Here is a 20,213-nt window from a genome sequence, read left to right as displayed (position 1 = left end):
TAGTTTTCTCAATTCGTTATTACAAGCGGAATACCACAGGCGGGGCAGAAATGCCAAAACTAGCAGTTGTCCTCGTCTTGCATCATCATGTACGTGTTTACCATTCCGGACTACTCATAGATTAAGAATTAATGTTTCACTCATGTAGAATACAATCTAGATTTATATATTCTAGCTTGTTTGATTTTCCGCTGCCACAGTGTGAAAACTAGAAGCCTGCTTTTCTCATTTACTCGCTTCTGTCGGTGCACAGCACTACCCTTGATCGCACACGGTGGTCTAAACTATTTACTGCTGCATTGACAGCATAATGATTTTTCATTATCAATTTCATAAACAAAGCTTGATAACAACTGTAAACATAGGCTTCTTAAAAGAAACTGTGTCAACTCGAGAGATTCACATCGAAAAATTTCGACTACAAATCCAAAGTTTATATGCTGACACTAACTAAATTATTAGCATAAGTTTTCGTTACTGTAGAGTTCTTTCAACGTCCACCATACCACATAAAAGCTTGGATATCGCTACGGCTTCTGCGCATAACAAACTTGCGCATTTTTCACTGTGCGCATTTAGGTGGGTTCGGCTCTTTTCGAAATAACAATTAGGCGTTCAGTGTTATTTTTTTTTTTTTGGAGCAGAGGTGTTTGGCTTCGTTTCCTACTTGAATACATTCTAAAGGTCTAAGGCTACTACTTTCAATCACTTAATTGTTTTGCCATCTCTCTCAGATTTTAATGCTTTCTATTCATAGATCTGCGCAGCCCATCTTGTCGAGGTAGCACGCGGGTGTACTTTCGTCTTGCTTAAGTCTACCATATATGCAGCCATGTGGCCTAAGCACATTACTGTTACACGCCGAGGACTTTTACGCTGTCAACGGTTGTTTTATCGTCTCGCGGTGCAAGGAAGCAATTGAGTCATCGTCATGATCCTCAGCCTAACTACTCCCACTGCAGGGCAAACACCTCTCCCATGTATCGCCAATTAACCATGCCCTGTGCCAGCTGCGGCCACCCTATCCCCTAAAGCTTCTTATTATTATCCACCTAGCTTTCTACCGCCCACTGCTACGCTTGCCTTCTCTTAAAACCCAGATCATTACCCCTAAGGGCCATTGGCTATCTAGCCTATGTGTTATATGGCCTGCCTGCACCTGCGATGGCAGGTGCTTCCAGCGGTGGCCCTTGTGCGGCCCAGGTTGCTCTTCCCGAGAGACCAATCATTAATGTAATTGCCACCTGCCACGGTGGCCAGTTTGCTATCCCGTGGGCAGGTTGTGATGACGCCGCGGAGACTAGTGACCTAGGTGGCCCATATGCTTCATATATGGTGCTCTCTGGGTTGCTCTACTTCACAACGCTGACCCCCGCAATGCCGACGGCGGGTATTCCGCGTAACGGGGCCTTTAACGCTGTAACTCAATTGTAAAAAGGCAAAAATCAAGCCGGTAATGCTGGGCATATGATAACCACAGCTTAGAGAAAGCACGCGCTGCAGACTGCGCTTCTTCGCCACCTGAAAATGCGTCCCTGACGAGGAGAGGTATACTTACTCTTCCTCTGGTAGGTTGGGTCGAACGGCTTATCTGTGACAAGAAGAAAAAGACGCGGTAAGGGAGAAATCACCGGACGGACACATGCATATAAACTGGGCATTAATTACTCGCCTCCCTCTCTGGTAGATGAAGCGTGAGGTCACTATGCTAACAATCGTGGCATCACCATGGGTTAGGACCGCTGAGAGGGGCGCGTTTCAGTGACGTCATGTCTAATGTCAGTGCATTCTGGCCCGTCATCATTCCCTGGCGTTACGCCACGCCAACGCCCCAAAGCTGAGAGGTCACTATGCTATCAATCGTGGCATCACCATGGGTTAGGACCGCTGAGAGGGGCGCGTTTCAGTGACGTCATGTCTAATGTCAGTGCATTCTGGCCCGTCATCATTCCCTGGCGTTACGCCACGCCAACGCCCCAAAGCTGAGAGGTCACTATGCTATCAATCGTGGAATCACCATGGGTTAGGACCGCTGAGAGGGGCGCGTTTCAGTGACGTCATGTCTAATGTCAGTGCATTCTGGCCCGTCATCATTCCCTGGCGTTACGCCACGCCAACGCCCCAAAGCTGAGAGGTCACTATGCTATCAATCGTGGAATCACCATGGGTTAGGACCGCTGAGAGGGGCGCGTTTCAGTGACGTCATGTCTAATGTCAGTGCATTCTGGCCCGTCATCATTCCCTGGCGTTACGCCACGCCAACGCCCCAAAGCTGAGAGGTCACTATGCTATCAATCGTGGAATCACCATGGGTTAGGACCGCTGAGAGGGGCGCGTTTCAGTGACGTCATGTCTAATGTCAGTGCATTCTGGCCCGTCATCATTCCCTGGCGTTACGCCACGCCAACGCCCCAAAGCTGAGAGGTCACTATGCTATCAATCGTGGAATCACCATGGGTTAGGACCGCTGAGAGGGGCGCGTTTCAGTGACGTCATGCCTAATGTCAGTGCATTCTGGCCCGTCATCATTCCCTGGCGTTACGCCACGCCAACGCCCCAAAGCTGAGAGGTCACTATGCTATCAATCGTGGAATCACCATGGGTTAGGACCGCTGAGAGGGGCGCGTTTCAGTGACGTCATGTCTAATGTCAGTGCATTCTGGCCCGTCATCATTCCCTGGCGTTACGCCACGCCAACGCCCCAAAGCTGAGAGGTCACTATGCTATCAATCGTGGAATCACCATGGGTTAGGACCGCTGAGAGGGGCGCGTTTCAGTGACGTCATGTCTAATGTCAGTGCATTCTGGCCCGTCATCATTCCCTGGCGTTACGCCACGCCAACGCCCCAAAGCTGAGAGGTCACTATGCTATCAATCGTGGAATCACCATGGGTTAGGACCGCTGAGAGGGGCGCGTTTCAATGACGTCATGCCTAATGTCAGTGCATTCTGGCCCGTCATCATTCCCTGGCGTTACGCCACGCCAACGCCCCAAAGCTGAGAGGTCACTATGCTATCAATCGTGGAATCACCATGGGTTAGGACCGCTGAGAGGGGCGCGTTTCAGTGACGTCATGTCTAATGTCAGTGCATTCTGGCCCGTCATCATTCCCTGGCGTTACGCCACGCCAACGCCCCAAAGCTGAGAGGTCACTATGCTATCAATCGTGGAATCACCATGGGTTAGGACCGCTGAGAGGGGCGCGTTTCAGTGACGTCATGTCTAATGTCAGTGCATTCTGGCCCGTCATCATTCCCTGGCGTTACGCCACGCCAACGCCCCAAAGCTGAGAGGTCACTATGCTATCAATCGTGGAATCACCATGGGTTAGGACCGCTGAGAGGGGCGCGTTTCAGTGACGTCATGTCTAATGTCAGTGCATTCTGGCCCGTCATCATTCCCTGGCGTTACGCCACGCCAACGCCCCAAAGCTGAGAGGTCACTATGCTATCAATCGTGGAATCACCATGGGTTAGGACCGCTGAGAGGGGCGCGTTTCAGTGACGTCATGCCTAATGTCAGTGCATTCTGGCATTTTTCGAAGCGCTAGAAGAACAAGGACGCAGAAGGAACAGACAAGGACGAGCGCTACTTCCAACTGTTTATTTCGTAAAACCGCAAGTGCTTTAAACAGTTCTCGAACGCTTTCACGACACGGCAGTTGTCTGTTCTCTCTGCGTCCTTGTTCTTTTAGCGCTTCGAAAAATGTCAAATCTGCACCAACTAGCCCGATCCACTACCCTTCTGCATTCTGGCCCGTCATCATGCCCTGGCGTTACGCCACGCCAACGCCTCAAAGCTGAGAGGTCACTATGCTATCAATCGTGGCATCACCATGGGTTAGGACCGCTGAGAGGGGCGCGTTTCAGTGACGTCATGCCTAATGTCAGTGCATTCTGGCCCGTCATCATGCCCTGGCGTTACGCCACGCCAACGCCCCAAAGCTGAGAGGTCACTATGCTATCAATCGTGGCATCACCATAAGTTAGGACCGCTGAGAGGGGCGCGTTTCAGTGACGTCATGCCTAATATCAGTGCATTCTGGCCCGTCATCGTGCCCTGGCGTTACGCCACGCCAACGCCCCAAAGCTGGGAGGTGTGTCCTTGCAGCTGTCGCTGTAAAAATGTTTTCGAAAATATATATGCTTGTATAACTCAACCTGACGCAACCGTGAAATGGGTTCAAAATATTTTCCGGTGATGGACCGGGGCGCAGATTACAAACAGGTAAAATTCTGTATTATCCCCTTTCGGTCCAGAGTACAAAAAGCGATTTAGTGACAGCCAATAGAAAACTACACTACACAGAAGGCATCGTGCGACCGTCTGCTTTTATCACCGTCTACTCTGCGTCGATGCCCGCCACTCGCTACGTTGCGGGAAACAGACCGGTAGACCGACAGCGGAGGTAATGGTGAACACAATCTCGCCTCTACAAGGTCACATAGAAGACTACAGGACACAAATTCTTCACAGCCAAGCGCAGGTCGAGATACGCGTCTTTTCAGCGATGTGATGGGACCGCTGATTCCAGGGCGCCCTTTTGCAACTAACCCCTAAAGAGACCGCACATTAGAACATATAGGGAGCCGCCGCGGTGGCTCAGTGGTTATGGTGCTCGGCTGCTGACCCGAGAGGCGCGGGTTCGATCCAGGCCGCGGCGGTTGAATTTCTTTGGAGGAGAAATTCTAGAGGCCCGTTTACTGTGCGATGTCAGTGCACGTTGAAGAACCCAGGTGGTCGAAATTCCGGAGCCCTCCACTACGGCATCTCTCATAGCCTTAGTCGTTTTGGGACGTTAAACCCCATAAACCAAACCAAACCAGAACATATAGGAAACGTTCTGTGACGCTTCATACCTGGAACTGCGTTGAGCATTCTCGGTGTTGTTCACGGCATTCTGCGTCGCTTGAGCTTTAGAAGCTGTGTGATTTTGGCCTCCTCTTTAGCAAGGCAACAGCCAACAACCAGAGGTAAGGAAGATAAAGCATGTATTTTCTTTACAGTGCCAGTATTTTTGCCTTTTTAAGCTGGAAAATTTCCAAAAATCAAGTCGCCTATTTGAGGATAATGGTACTAATGTGCGCTTCCCTGCCCAGTGTATGAAAATGGCGTAAGAAGTCGCCGAATGGTTGTCCTACGCTGGTGTGAACCCACATTATGTCGCGGCATCGATTTTTGTTGCACTCCAAGTACTCCAGAAAAGGTAAACGAAACATACAGATGATGAAATTAAAGGCCCTCTGTTCAACCTTTCGGCTGACCGAACCAAATTATAACCGCACACTTTCCATTACATATGACCGTTTCTCTTCCAGAAAGCTGCGCGGAAACAAAGGATAGCGTTTGAAGTACGTTTGGCTTCTTAGGTCCAGCAGAAGGAACGGCAACCCAAAGCTTTAACAGCTGTTGATATAAAAAGAAAAATCGCCCTATCTTTCCCCGGTTCCTGTGACTATTGGCTGCCTTCAGGTGTATGTAGCAGCGACCCTTCCTTGTCCCTACCGTTTTCTGTAGTCTGACGTTAGAGACCGAATAAGCCGAGATTTAGTTGCCACTGTCGGATCAGTTTAGTAGTAAAGGCTTCTATGTCATTCTCGTGTACTGGATTCTATTGCAGCGCTCGCATTCTGGCAGTACGGGCTCTTCCAGGCGACCTGACTTCCCGAGTCATCAGATTGGTACGAATCAAGGAAGCCTATAAATGCGAAAGCAGTACCCTCTGGAGAGAGAACATCCTTAGGTGACCCAGTAGTTCTGCCTTTCTACATGCACTGGGCCCAGTTACGTCGCATATCTGGACTTCTTCCATCCACCAGCACCACGTTTTTTTAACTTCATTTTATAAATCATTGAAGCAGATTTAAACTACCCCAGAAGCACGATACTTCAAGAGCGGTGAGCACTTACACGTCGTTGTCGTTGTAGATGTCGTAGTGCTTGTGGTAGGCGTCGTAGAAGTTGTCGAACTAGTGGTGGTAGTAGTAGTAGTAGTAGTGAGAGTAGGAGTAGTAGTGGGAGTCGTCGTCTCCGTGGTCTCCGGAAAAGTGGCTTGAGTCCATGGCGAGGTTGACACCTGGCCGACCGGCGGTGGCTGCGGCGGTGTGCTTTCGGATCTCATGAACATTTCATCCGTGTCGTCTTGAAACATGCAGCCACAAAATGGAAAGTTAAAATTGTGCCATTCACCTTCACAAGCATTATATGTTGGATAGCCTGTTGTATAGTGCCAAAAATGACATTAAGTGGCAAACAGAGGAAGAGGCACGTTACACTAATGACGATATTGAGGACTGCCGCCGGTTGCAAGCTGACATTAACAACGTCGAGAATTGGTGTTTGATGAATCGGTTAAAACTGAACATTAAGAAGACTTCCGTCCTGTCTCTAACTAGCAAACGCGACACAGTAACGTTTTATTATACACTTTTGGCGGGTCAAATTTCTCGTGTGGCCCATGTACGAGACCTTGGTGTTGTTGTTGATTCAAAGCTTGATTTTAGATTGCATGTAAATTTAATTGTGTTATGCGCATTGAGGCATATTGGTCTTATATCTAGACTGACGAAAAAAATTTCGACGGCGCGAATGTCTACGCACTCTATACTGCGCCCTTGTGAGACCGCGTCTTGAGTTCGCGTCAGTAGCCTGGAATAGCGTATCAGTCGCTTACTGCACGAAAATTGAAAATGTCGATCGTAGATTCATACGCATCTATTATGATAGATATATTGGTCGCCGTCGTTTCTACGACTATGATTCTCTCTTGGCATATCTCAATATGTGTACCCTTGGCGACAGGCGACGCATACGTGACATGCAGTTTCTGCAAAAGGTCGTGCGCGGTTTCATTAACTGTGGGACCTTACTGATGTCGCTGAATTTTCGTGTGCCGCATGCAAAAGCAGCATAATGTTTCGACACGTTTTATCCCGATTGTCACGCCATCTGTCCAATGACTCGTTTACAAATCCTCTATTACAAGACGTTTATTGGCACGGACATATTTGCCTAACTGTTGTTTTCATGCCTGCATGGTTTTCAATGTTGTTAAGTGGTCATTCTGATGTATCTGACCTAGTGTGCGCTCGTTTAGGCCACTTAGCTGTTGAGGCACACTCAAATAAACATATCTATCATTGAACCTGCAGACTCTCAACGGGGTGATCAGCGGCATTCGCCGCGAAGTCTGGACATCTGTGTGGAGAATGCATTGCAAGCGGCATATTTAAGCGTTTTTCTCGCTCTCTTGAATAGTTTATTGCAACTGCACCAATCATCTGCGGCATTTTCAGGACGATCAGAGGGCATAGGTGTCGGCAAATCAAATGATTGTATAAATTTTGTACTTTTCTATTTTTTTAAGTTGTAATCCATTGACTTTCATGGACTCGGCTAAGCGTCGACATCTCGATTTTAGGCATTCCGAGACCTGACTCCCCATGATCAACATGACTCAACCTGCGCAGCATCTTTGTTTTGAATTATTGCTTCCTCGTAAAGGTACACACACAAACTTTTTGGGTGTCCATTTTCCTCCTTGAAAGAGTCCTACAGGCCCAGTAATCATGAAAGTGAGCTCAAAACACTAGTGCACTATGGAAATAATTCATTTCAAATCAATTTAGGCCGGCAGTTTCTATCTCGGTAGGCAGCAGCGCTGAAGTGGACCTTGGTGTCACGGTCGACCTGCCAGACTGGCAGCCTGGGCTACCACATTTCTCATGACGTCGGCAGTGGCCAGAAAGCAACGGCTGTTCCTGTGAACAACCACTGGGTTCAGTGACGTCACAACAATTAGGGCAAATGCATTTGACGTCACTGGATGTTGTGGAAGTACCGAATGTCTCATCAGATCACATTGAAAATCATATTAAAATTATGTTCCATTAGACGCCTGCGTCTGTACCCATTTAAGGGTTTCAAACAATTTCATGAGTGAGGGCGTATTGAAATACGACAGAGAACAACAGTAGAAATATATGTAATTATATAACGGATGTAACAACAGTTATGACAAATGGCAGCAATCATGTATAGAATTCTACATAGGCCCGAACCACGCGAAAGAAAAAAAAGGAATTCAAAATGCACTAGCGGCGGGAATTAAGAAACGAGGGTATTTTAGAAACTAAAAAAGAATTCTGTGATCTCTGCATGAGGCTAAGTATTTAGGCAGTCAATTCCAGAATTCTCTAGCGGCAGAAAAGAATGAGTTAAGTGCTACGTGTCGCCGTTTGTAGGTGCTATTCACTTATCTTGTTCAGGCGGGAAATATTTTCAGGGGGGTGTTTAGCGATACCAATTATATGCAGAATACTGATGTTGGAGGAATTGCATTTTCCTGATGCTTTTGCGCCTACTGCTAGCCCTTCATGAAGGCTGCGCTGGATATGTGCTTTAGTAAAACGAACTTTTGGGCAAGTTGATTGCTTCTTAGACGTAACCGAAGCGAGACAAAAAAAAACATCATAGGGAAGAACACACTCAAGACACGGACAAACGCTGCATTCACACTGAATTTACAAATGCAATAATGAGTTGTGAATGCAGCGTTTGTCCGTGTCTTGAATGTGTTCTTCCCTGTGTGATTTTTGTTTTCCCCGCTGCAGTTATGTCTAAGCTGCGCTGGAGAGCTTCGTGTATTGCTGGAGTCAGAGTTGCTTGCTGATATCATGAATTAATGTCGAGTCATGGTGTAGCAATATCGACACTTAGTGCCGCATACTAGTTTAGATCAAACGGAAACTTTAGGAAGAGCCAACGGCGGCATCACAGAAAACGTGCCTCGCTTGGCGCGTAACACAAGCGCAGTCTTCAGACAACTTCTAACAGCTTGCATTGCTGGCTGTAAGCTGACAGCAGAGACGGTAGGCAGAAGCGTGAGGGGCACCTCAGCTCACACACATTATATAAGGGTGGCTAAAGGATCATACCAGGTGCAGGTACTATGAAAAATAAGCGAGTTTAGAACGCAAATACGCCTACTTAATCAAGAAAAGGCTTTGGACAAGCCAGGATACAACGTTTCAGAAAATAGCTGCAGTGATGCCAAAAAGGAAATCCTGCAACTGCGCCTGGTCCAGTGAAATCTTCGCCGGCATGAATGACTCGCTCTACACTTTTACGTTCCGCACTGTTTCGATAAAAAGCACTGCTGTAATACTGCAAAGACAACAAAGCAGCCCAACGTGTGCAGGTGGCATACCAGAAAGCAAGGCACAGTTCTCTGCATGCCACCTAGTACACCTGTATGAAGCCGTCGAAGGCAGCAGCCCCATAAGCCTAAGTGAAGCACAAGCTGCCAGATCAGATTTTCTTTCCGAACCGAAAGGCCGCCTCTAACAAGCCGGGCGTAATGGCTTGGCACGAAGAGACGTTTCATTTTCATTCATGCGGTAAGATTTTCCGCTCCAGCCAGCCATTTCTTCATCAACTGGAAGGACGCTGGTGATGGCAATGAAACACGGCTGCCCGCGCGGTTAGTAGGCTGCGAGCTGCTCAGCAAAGCCATTTCAAGCAGACAAAAAAAAATCCCAGTGCCTCTGTAGCGCAGTCTATGAGCACTGCATAGCTTCTTGTTTTACTATAGCGTCTGATAGCGTTAAATTCTTTGAAAGATCTTTCTCCCCTCTGTCTATAGCTCTCCTTTATCTTGTGACAACGAAAAGTAGAGGTTCACGGAAACAATTTTGAATATAAGCACCAGCGCCCCTTTAACACTGCCGTCACGCTTACCGAAGCTTTCTGCGGTGGTCTCGGAATCTGCGAGTAAACGTTCAAAAAACACCAGCGTCACATTCGACTCATAGCATTGCTCTGCAGCAACCTGAACTGCGAAGCTCAAACACAACTTTCTTCCACATAAAGACTATATCAGTTTACAGTAATACAGTGTTACACTTCAAGCGCCAAGGCTTCAAAATTGACGCAGGAATCAACTAAGCAAAGAACTCAGTTAATACCCACACAAGGAAAATGGTACTGCTTAACTAGCAAGAGAGGTTGTTGTTGTTTTTTTCAACAATCTAAATATTGCGGCTAAAGACGTTACAAGATCACTATAGCTAAAGTGATCACCACAGGCAGGAAAGTCTATTGAGGAACAAACTCTCAGCCATGAAGGAAGTGAAGCCGAAAACCTTGCTAAATTGGTACATATATAAATCTTACTTATTGCATCTTAATCAGCACAGTCTATTGGCTAAGCCAAATCGAGACTGCGTGGCAGCGGAGAAGCTGATGTCGCTGCGTATGTAACCAGAAAAAAAAATCGTTCTCTAAAACGCTGTAGCGCGAGGACATCTCCGGCTTTTTCGGCACAAAGTAGCGCGGTGCTTGAGGTGCGGAGGAAGCTTACCGCGCATGCAACGTGCGCAGCACGTACGTACGTTCTGTACGTATGGGGCCCAAATCAAATCACCTGCGCTATTTTAGTAGAAGTATTAAATCTTATTGCAGTAGTCATGACGTGAGTGCGCTTTCTAAAACTGAAGGCAGTTCCCGAAAAAAAAATTTCTTCGAACGAGATGTCTTGGGAATTTTCGAAATGTGTAGTCTGACATTCGATAATCGTTCCGATAAAATGACTATGAACACTGGGTACCTTTGACCTTGACCTTGTTATTTGATTTCAGATAGTGGACACTACATCGACAATGACCTTCAATGGTTCACAAGGTCAAACCGAACTTAACTGCGTGGTGCTATGGCCCAAGCTATAGTAATATGATCACATGATCATATCACTACCACCATTGGGTGTCTGATCTTGACCTTTGACCTCGACTTTGACACTTGATTTGAGACAGTGCAGACAAAGCTTAACATAGCTTTCGCTCGTATAACTAGGTTCAAGCCACGTTGAACTCCAGCGTTTTCTTTTTGACCGCACTGTAGCCATCTAATGGTTCGCGGTTTTACGACTCATAGTGGATTATTTCAAAGCCTCTCACTGCATTCTGGCCAAAATAAGTTCACCCTACTAGTTAAGTTTCTTCCGTAAAATGTCGGAATGGCCGGTTGGTTTGATCGAATGCTGGGCACTTCACGTCTTCGTCCACTCGTCCGGCGACACGTTGTCGGTTGGGGCAGCCACTCCAAACTTCTTGACAGAAAAAACTGATTTATTGAAGTCTGGAGCAAAATACAAGTACTAAGCGAAAAGGCTGTTTAAACGAAGGGATATAGAAAAGCGGCCGAGACTGAGACTCGGCGCACTTCTTCCGTTCCTAGTTTGCAGCGGGTTTTAATCCCTTCGATAATTGGGCGGAGCTCTAGGAAATCTGCTCTCGCCCAATTTCGACCAATGCCGCTGACTGTAGATACAAGTGGGCGGAACCCAGTGCTCGCCAAAGCCCGACTCTGGCGGACCGCGCACTTTTCTTGGAACATGCAACCCACCGAGGCGCCAGTAAAGTCCACCGCTTATCTAGACAGCCAGGGGTTCTAGAATTCGCCAACCTTACTGACCCCCACCCACTTGAAAGCTCATCTCTTTTCAATGGGAAACGGTTGTCGGCCCCCTGCAACCCCGACAAAGTTGTTCGCGGTCTTGCTCCCCAATACCCGCGGCCTTGGATAGCGTCCCAAGCGCGCGACGCGCTGTCACCATTCCCAACCCCTCCAGACTTTCCAACGGGCACGGCAGTTAGTGGCGAAAGGGGGGGGGGGGGCAAGGAGCTACTGGTGCCGTAGGCTTCTAGCTTAACACTACTTCTTATCGTAGAGTATTGCCATTCAGCGCAGTTGCGTATTCTTTAAAAAGCGAAATGCAGTTGTTGTAAACGATAAAAAGACTCAGTTTTGCGAGCGCCGCACTACTGCAAGCACTGAGCAGCCTTCAGCATAACTCGGACAGACTACGCGTTGCACTGAAAAAAAACTTTGAACCAGCACTGAGAGGCGATAACGAACCGAAGTTGGCGAGCCAGACCACGCAGTAGAGAAGTGGCAGTAGGAGCAGCAGGCAGCAGATGAACATGCAGAGCAACTTCTCCCGCGTTTCTTTGTCCTCCTTTTGGGTTGTGAAGCTCGACCCTGTGAAGCCCGACGACTTGCTCCTGCGCAGGGGTTGGCCATAAGCCTCGTAGTCAAATTCGGTGGGTAGGCTGAGCGCTGTCTCAGCTCAGTGAACCAGGGGCATCACCGCTGATTCCTAGATGTTGGTCTTGTATGCAAAGAGCGCCCGCCATTCCCTCAGGCTGCACAACAGTTATATTTAAAGAATTGTTCAGTGACAATTCTCCGTGCAACTCTGCTCTACTCAGGTTTTATAATTCAATGCCGCTGTCCATCCATGCCCAGTGAGACTGCCGGAGCCACATAAGATCTTATACGGTTGCGGCCATGCCGGTGATGTCCTTGCCATCAAAAGAAAAGATTCAGCCACCTTTTATCTCGCAACGATTGCGCACCCAAGAAATTAAACTACTCCTTGCGAATAGAGCAGAATCACAGGAAGTAAGCGCCTAACAAATGACACCCAGCTCCTTCTAGTAGCGACGTGACACCCCTCGGCCTCTCTTAGACCTGGTGGAACATCTCGTCCACCCCCGTGCACTACATAATATCTACGCAGCAATTTTTGCGCACCATGTCTACAATATAAGATACCTGCGACACTTGCGAAGAGAGCTGGGATAGTTTTTAATCTCCCCGCTCGGTATAACACACCGAGAAGCATCTGCACATATTCTGGGCGTTACAGACGCTACCCTATCACTGATTTCTTCATAGTGGGAATTCACTGCAGTAAGCGGCTAAGCAGCACCATGATGATACTCAGCAGCCAAGTGAGGTTGGAAAACCCCACGTTGTTAATTGCACGCTCCTGTGACCGCCCCACGAAACGGAAAATCGCTCTAATTGTGAGGCTACTGTGTCACGCAAGAGCGCTTAATCTGAAGCTAGGGTGCCGGACGTGCACATTTTGTTGATGGAATTCAGATTGAAGGCCCTTGATAATTAGTGCTATAGCAACTGCAGGGCGCGGCAGTGCTTCTAAAAACAACAGCACGAATTATTCCCGAAAGACTTGTATATGAACCAACAATATACGCAGTGCCCTGTCTTGCGCGCGGCGATCAATATAGGCCTGCAATGTCAGCTGCTTAGTTCAAAAACAATACCCCTGCCCGACGTTGCGTAAAGATGTGTAAAAAGGCGGCCGTGCTTCGTGTGGAGGATACACCACCGACGCACTTCTGCGTTCACGTGTGCGCTCTGCGTGGATGCTGTATAAATTGTGGGCGAGATGAAGGGACATTTGAGCTAAGTTTACATTTTTTTTTTACTGTGGACAAGCGTTTTCAAGAACACCGAGGTCAATGCGGGGTATAATGTGAAACTGCGCTTACAGTTTCACAATGTTTATTTTCTGCCGTCATTTTCCGCAAAGCATTGCAGGTGATTGAAATTGCGGTTTCGGCTAGCTGGTTCACGCTAAACTATTAGAAACAGCGTGACAAAAAAAAACGAGAACGAGAATGACGGAAAGGCACATTTACGCACAAAAAGCCGCCCGTCATACCCGAAAGTGTGGCTTTCCGCCGTTCTTGTTTTTTCCGCACTGTTTCTAATAGTGCTTTTCAAGTAATTTGTTTTCAGACTGCGCACAGTCCTGACGCTTTTCCCTCTGTCACCAAAATGAGACGCCAGTCTGTTGTACTTATCCGCCCTCCTCAGCAGGCAAGGGAAGGGAAAGAGCTGGTCGTTATTATATGCATGATGGAAGCCAGCAGTCACCAAAAGCAAGGAGCATATGGGGATGCCTTTAATTAACTTAATTTAATTGGTAGTTTTTCGTTAAAGGGAGAATAATAAGATCAGAAGAAAAAAACATATCCCACCGGCGCCATGTGGTTGTTTTTGTTTCTTCTGCTTTAGTTAATCACCCATTAATGAAAAACTACAGATTAAAAAAGACATCCCCTGTCCTCCTTGGTTTCGGTGACTGTTTTCATCGGTTATCCGCCCTCCGGTAGCCTACAGTCGGTGGGACGTAAGCAGTCTAGAAGGAAACAGTGCCAGCAGGGAACTGACACAGCATGGCTTTTTAAACTCTTCTAGCGATGCTAAAGAGAAATAACGCCGCTACCAGGCAATCACGCGCAGCAGACTGCGCGGGGACGTCTCGACGCCGTGGCGGCCATGGAGTATCACGCCTGCAAGTTACCCTCGGCATAGTCAGAAAGATCAGAACGGACACGCTTCCGTGTTCACGTTAGGCAGCCTGAAAGTTCTCCCATAGCAGGTAGCTCGAATCAATGCGGCGAACGAAAATGCAGGCGCACTGTTGCCACTTTTCGCAGCAGTTCAGCACATCATATACTTGGTACAGAAATTCCGGTTTCCCGCTATCGCACAAACGCAACTAGGAACCAGTTAACATTATTTTACGCGAGGTACTTATCGCTACTGCTCTTCATGGATCAGGCATTAACCAAATTGCTGATCTGTCCATCTGTACCCCTAAGCATTCGTCGAAAAAGAAGAGTTGCCTCGTACTGGCTTATAAGCAGCAACACGAATTCATGGGGGAGTTCGGTTAGCAGGCTTCAGCTGAAACAGCGCACCAGCACATGGACGAGAGAAGGACACAGCTGACTTGGAACTGACGGTTTATTCAGAATGCTCCCGTTTAGGTATATGCGTGCATAGCCGGCAGGACTGAAAAAACAAAACAAGCATACAACAATCGATTTCCCATTGACCAAGAGACATATTAAAAAGAAACAATTCTTGAAACAAACTAAACGCTCGTGTTCCTTTCTCTAGATAGCAACGGGAGGGTTGCTAACTCATCTCGGGGTTAGCTTCATAATCTCAGAGGCCTCTATATCCTCCCTAGTTAGGATATCCTTGTTGTAGACCACAATTCGGCAGTTTTCAAAGAGAGGGTGTCAAGAGCAGTCAAGGCAGTGAATTCCATTATTCAGGACGACATTATTGCAGTGTTCCATGAGCCTGTCTGTCACGAGCGAAAAAGGAAAAGAGAGATGAGATTAGATGGAAGAAGAAAATGAAGTGCACGTATAAAAAGAGAGGGTGGACTTGGACAGGGTGAGTATCTGTCCTCGCTTCGGCGAGCGCGGCTTCGGCCACTTATCTGTTTTTTTTTCAGCAGCGTCCGCTCCGGCGGACGCAGTTGTTGCTGCGACGCGCGTCTTTTCTTTCCTTTTTCTCTTTCCTCTGATCTTTTAACTCTCCTCTATCTGCACGTGGCAGCGGTGGTGGCTCGGCTGGAGCCAGTAGGCAGGCCCGTGCAATTTCCTTTTCATCCTTCTCTCAGTCACAACAACAACAACAACATGGACAGGGGAAGGAACGCTGTCGGTGCGAACGTTGGCTCACGGCCGTCAGCTGATGCAAAAGGTGTTCGATCGTGAGGCCTACTGACCAGGCGTGGTCCCCACCGGCTGATGCACCGGTCCCTTGGATCACGGCGCTGACCCCGTCTTCGGAACACGGGCCCTGTGTCAACGCCTCTGGAACGACGACTCAGCTAGCGGCTGTTGTTACCTCCCGGACCTCGTCACCGGTACGAGGACGCTCCAACGTCGACACCCAGTTAAGGCGACGTGGCAGCACCGACTCCCTTCACCTGATCCTCCTCAACACTGCTCTCGTAGAAGAGCGGCGTCTCTTGAAACAAGGTACCACCTGGGTTTTTGTCCATACTCCGCCTCCGAGATAGCATGCGAACCACCCACGTTTGGTAGCAAGCTTGTCGCGGTGGCTGAATTTCGATGGAGGCGAAATTCTAGAGGCCCATGTGCTCTGCGATGTCAGTGCACGTTAAAGAACCCCCAGGTGGTCGAAATTTCTGGAGTCCTTCACTACGGCGTCCCTCATAGCCAGAGTTGCTTTGAGACGTTAAACCCCAATAAAATCAAACCAAACCAAGCAAGCTTGTGTGAGTGTGACTTTGGGGTTCACGCTTGAGGACCGTTAGTGTGGTAGGACTGCGGTATTTTCTGTAGCGTTATCTTGGTGTATGTGTAGTGTGCTGTTTCTTTTGTTGTTCAGTCATTTATAAAGTGTGGCGTCTTGAGTTTCACCTTCGAAGCCTTTTATCTACTTTATAGGTTTGCACGCACAAGGACCGCTTACCATTCAACATCGTAGGCACACTTTTGTGCGACACTGTCATTTAGGCATGCCTGTCATTGAGACCAGTCTGCCCAAAGTAGAAGTTGCCACGCGACAAAGAGAATGACTGAACAAGAGTTTCTTTGGCGGCCGCAAACTTCTCTTCGTGCTTTCTTGTGCATTCGGGAGAGTGTCTACCGTTATTCTACGATCATTCACACGTCCGCACATGTTGCCCAGTGTCCAACAGACGCCAAAGGAAACAACATCCATTCAAGCGTTCTTCCAAATCATTCTCAAATTAGTCAAATTATGCAACAGGACATGAAGATATATGATGTGTTAAGAGTAAAAACTGTTCCTGAGTGCACAAAAAGAACATGCGTAAGAATTTTGCGGTCTGCAAAGAAAACCTTGTCTATTTAACGTATTTCCACTGTAGGCACTCCTACGTTGCGCAGATTAGTCGTCGGCTCAGTGACAGGTTTACGGAACACTACCGCAATGTCAACAACGGCGCCTGGAATATTATAGTTCACAGCGGTGGCTGCTCTTGCCATTCTTTGTTTGAAAATTGGCGAGTTGTAGTTTACAGCAACGATGTCCTAAATAGGGAGATTATATGAGATTGTGAGCTTGGCAAAAGGTGTATGACCACCAAAAAATAAAGGAAGAGCATTTGGGTTCTTCCAGCGGTATTTTTTTTTTTCATTATGCTTATCTTACAATGCGCTATTGTTTTGCCTTGTTGTGTCTGATTTTTTCGTATATTTTTCAGTGATACCCTCGTATACCTAAATGGCGGCTATCTGGATAAGCCTTCACTTGTGCCACTTGAGACATACGTATTAAACTGCACCAACAACCGGCTGCAATGATTCAGCAAACACTGCGTCTGGCGCACAGATTTTAGAAGTCTCAGAAGTCTTTAGAAGTTACAAGTCTCAATATGCTCGCACATTTTATGCGTAGGTTTGTCACACGCACCTCGCAATAGAGGCCACTAATTAGCATCTAAAGAAAACAGAACAAATGTATTTGCTTAGCGCGATATATTTCATCGACCATATACAGGCTTTCCGGTGGGTTGGGGAGTTTCATCGGAGCATATTACCCATACAAGGGCGTTCTTTGTGGGCTTTGCTCCTCATTAAGAATCAAGACACTTAATTCTGGCGTTGGAACGTTTCGGTGCGTTTACTTCTAATTACCCACAACGCAAGAGGACGAGGACGACAGAGAGGCAACGAATACGGGCGCTGTCGTCGTCGTTCTTTTGCGCTATTACAGCTCGACCTAACTGAAAGCCCCGTCGTGAATACTATACCCGTTCGCTTTTCGTCAGTAACTGATAACGTGGACATCGGGTAGGGTTCAGAAAAGAGGAGGAAAGGTGAAAAATAAGCTGACCGAATTTTTCTGTCCTGTATTTAACGGTACCAGCATGCAAGTGGCTAACGTTTTTCCCTAGTGCTAACACCAGAATGCATTCAAACTTCCTCCCTCCTGTGCTCGCTGTGCTCGATGAACATCCCGTCTTGCGTAAGCGGCCACACGCCTGCAAGACTAACCTGCCAAGCGTAACAGCGCGCACGACCTAGTCAGAGCTCATTTTCGGGAATACTCACAGTGGCCAGCGGGTGAACGCAGCGGCTTTTGTAGCGAAATACGTAGTCGATTGTCCAGATAATGTCCGCGGCATCCTGCTTTCACACGCGTCTCCCGACGGCAGTTACGTACGTGCCCGCGTTTCATATCGAAGCGGCAACACCTTTCCTACCAACGCTTCACTGCTGTCTCAGTGCTGATAAACGATTGTTATCTATGTTCAGCCTACCATATTTCTAAAATTATCACGCGACTTTAACTGTCAGCGCCTTATCTGGGAGTGTTAGTGAAAATCTTAGCAGACGACGCTCATACTGGAGAAGACTGTGCACTTGCATGATTATTCAGCCGCTTCTCCGTTTATCGCCGTTAAAATGCGCTTAAATTCTGCGCGATTGACGATCTCACGATACAAATAAAAATCGGAGAGGCTGTACAGTCATGGACAAAGACTAGCGGGCAGCGGGTTCAAAGAAAAAATATTTATTTCTTGGTTGCCTCCTACAGACAGCCAACTTGTCTTCTTTCTAGAGGATGGAGTACGCATGTCTTATGACGAGTCTGTATCTTTTATTTAGCTGCTTTGGTGAGCGTAGAAAAGTAATTTTTGTTTCGAGACTGCACCTTGCAACTTTTGTCCATGATCGTGCTTCCCATATGTGGGCGCGACAGCCTACAAGAAAACACAAAGGAAACCGGTGCACTAAATCCGCTGCCAAGCCCAGTGTGCACTATTGCCACAAAGTTATTTCTGGTCTAGTTGTAAATTGTCCTGTAAAAAATAATGCAGTCGAAGACATTGCGATGCAGACCAAAGACTGTCTGTCGCATGAAACATTTACGATTGCCATAGTGGTGGCAAAGCCTCGAAGTTTTCGCTCAATGGCTAATGCTTCTGTGTTTCGCACTTGAGCTGTTCTTGTAATGGCTAATATGTCGCGTAGTCTATCAAAAACTTGCTAGCGTACGCTTAGGCGCTTTCTCTGAAGTCGAAATCGTGTGAAATTCGCCGGTTAGCTCGTCTTTATTCTTTGCAATGATGGTGGTACCTTGCAGACTGGAGGCGCAGGAGCAGTACTGGTAATGAAAATTGAAACCATTAGGGCGTGCTTCTTTCAGTAAAGAAACGTGCTCGCCAGCGTCGTCGTTAAAACTCCTTGCGCTCTGCCCATGCATCTTATCCAGCATGACGACGCCCTGGTCCTATGGCGGTATTTCCTCCTGCGATTTTTGGAGCATGTCGCGCCTTCCGGTTTCACACTAATCCTTCGGCATATTATAGGCCGCTTTTCGGTACAGAGCAAACTACTGGTGCTAACGCCCTGCAGTAATTTTGTTGAGAGCCGATGACCATCTCTGGTGTTTCATTCGTGGAAGCTGTTGCAATACGGCACGTTTATTGGTCTTGGAACTTCGCAGCATGGAATCGCTGAGAGTGGAAGACGAAACTTGCTTTCTTGAGCCTACCTACCTGCTTCTTCAAGCTAGGACATATTGCTCATAGTTAAAGTGAAAACACGGGCTGGTTAGTCGTGGTCCGTAGAATGCATTTTTTTATCGCGAAATACACGCGATAAAAAAAAAGAGGTACACGCAGGACGAACGCTGTTCGTCCTGCATTTGTCCTGCATGTATCTCTTTTCTGTGTGCTACGTATTTCGTGCTGAAAAAATGCATTCCGCTGACAGTTGTTAGTTCGGCGTGCTTCCGTCCTCCCCGCAACTCTGCCTGCGTTTTCTTCACCAGATCTGCCGACGTGTATACATGAGGCCGTGAAAGGAGGCTTCGTGCTAGTGCATCTTACGTGTCGGTAGCTATTCCGATGATATTTTTTGGTACGTATCCTGAGGAGGGCAGTAACGCAGCGGAAAATTATTCCGTTATTCATGAAACAAGACCGTATCTGAAAGTTGCGCTGAAGGCTGTGAGACGACTGGTTCACATCTAAGCTATATTTTCAACTCTACTATCAATTTCATAGATTAAAAAAAAAAAAACAGCAGTTTATGACGTGGAGTGGCCCATCACAGCAGATGGCAACCCATTTTGGTCGAAATTATTACAGATACGCAGTGCCAAAAAACCGTGCCAGAAAAGCGCTGTCGTGAGTTCTCATGCTGTCGGATAACAAAACCAATATTTCTGCTCTCGTCGGTATCAGGACCGATTTCTTTGGCGATGAGCTTGCGTTAGCGTTGATAGAGCTAGTAGTAACTCCCAAAAGGTGATCCACCGTGAATATGGCACATTACTCGGTGGGCGGCTGGCAGTGTATTGAAGATCCTGAATTTATGTTGTGAGATACGATATACTGTTATCAGCGATGCCGCATTTGTTCCACAAATCCCAGCAGCGGTCTCGCCGAGGCCAATGGTAGCAGCGCGTCACTAGATACAAACCGTTTTACTTCTCTGGGTATACCCATTGGCTGCTATCTGACTGCGCCATTACGTGCAAATAGGTGCTCGCTTGAAGGCTTTTTGAACCCGCAGATCGCACATTTCGGAGCCGA

Source organism: Amblyomma mixtum, chromosome 5 (genome assembly GCF_055824585.1).
Source record: "Amblyomma mixtum isolate Tamu chromosome 5, ASM5582458v1, whole genome shotgun sequence".
In the NCBI taxonomy this organism is placed as follows: Eukaryota; Metazoa; Arthropoda; class Arachnida; order Ixodida; family Ixodidae; genus Amblyomma; species Amblyomma mixtum.
This window is presented reverse-complemented; position numbering follows the sequence as displayed.